The 1419-nt window shown below is 50.6% G+C and overlaps 1 pseudogene; it reads right to left on the bottom strand.

Annotated features, from left to right (window-relative positions):
- Nucleotides 1-695, bottom strand: part of LOC102255485 — a 28387-nt pseudogene extending 27692 nt beyond the window's left edge.
- Nucleotides 696-1419: the final 724 nt, after the last annotated feature.

Below are 1419 nucleotides of genomic sequence, written 5' to 3'. Positions count from 1 at the left end.
CTGGGCTCTGGGGAGGCCCGCAGGGGGGCCGCGAGGCCATCGGCAGCGTCTGTGTGGAGGTCCAGCCTCCAGTACGCTTCGCACAGAGGCAGATCTGTTAGCTTCCCGGAGACTGGAGCTGGCGAGTAGTACGCCTCCTCCAGCTCGTAGAGGTCGATGGAGGCCTCGTCCAGCAGGGCGGTGAGCTTGCGGTCGCACTCCTCCTGCAGCGCCCGGAGCGGCTGGTTGCGCTGGTCGATGGCCTCGTTCACCGACAGGAAGTCGTTCAGGATCAGGAACTGCTTGAAGTCGGAGACCAGCTTCATCAGGGACTCACCCGCTCGGACGATGGACGATGTTGGAGGCTCGCACGTGCATCTCGTAATTGTCCTGCTCGCCTTGGGTGGCCCTGGACACCTGGGTCTCATCCTCAATCTTGGCGGTCTTGATGATCTCGGTGAAGTTGTCCATCATGGACTTGATGTCATCCTTGAGCCGCTTGTTGTAGGACTGCAGCAGCGTCTCCTTGCTCTGCGGCAGGGCTCTCTGCTGGGCCATGGCGGGGCCTCGGTCCGTGCAGGCAGCAGAGGCCGCGGGTCTCGAGGCAGCACCTTGTCCACACACCTTGGGCCCGGCGGGCACCTGGCCAGGATAGGCCTGGGGACGAGCAAGCACCGCCGGGAAGTGCCGGCTCCCGGGCGCCACTCAGCACCCGGAGCCTGGGGTCCTTTTATAAAGGCTCTAATCTCATTCATGAGGTCTTCACCCTCATGATCGAATCACCTCTCAAAGGCCCTACTTCCAAATACCATCATATAAGGGATTAGGTTTAAACATATAACTGGGGCGGGGCGGGGGGGGGAGTATTTAGTTTACAGCAACGTTTTAGAGCATTTAATATTTGCCCCAAATTGGTTCACACTACTAGAAAATATTTCCTAGGTAACATTGTAGTTATTTAAAAAAATCAAGTTGCTACACTTACCTTAGTACAGATCTATAATATTTAAAATACTGTAATTTCCCTTTTATTTTTTAAACATCTCATCAGTTACTTGAATTATGAAAAAGCCAGCAAACCTTTGAAACACAATGTAAATACTGGGTGATGGAGTGTGTTTTCTTCTGGGATACTTCTGCAAATACTGGGTCTGCTTTAATTTCTGTAGTTTCTAACCATCTTGGGATCATCATGTACTCTTTTGGGATTTCTGATGATACTAATGGGACTTTCCCCTAAACATTATAAATTCACATGTAAAACAGTCCCTGCTACATTTTCTAGGGCTCCGTGAATCATCATCTGAAGCCTACACCAGATGCTGTAAAGACATCTTCACAAAGGATCCTTGGGCCAGTATTTTCCTCAGGAAGATAGATTCTCCCTCAGAAAGATAAATTATCCTCTAATTTTCCAAAGTCCATAAACTTTCTACTTAG

The sequence above is a fragment of the Myotis brandtii genome, unplaced genomic scaffold (genome assembly GCF_000412655.1).
Source record: "Myotis brandtii unplaced genomic scaffold, ASM41265v1 scaffold982, whole genome shotgun sequence".
Classification (NCBI taxonomy): domain Eukaryota; kingdom Metazoa; phylum Chordata; class Mammalia; order Chiroptera; family Vespertilionidae; genus Myotis; species Myotis brandtii.
The sequence above is the reverse complement of the archived record's forward strand: the minus strand, read 5'-3'. Positions and strand labels throughout refer to the sequence as shown.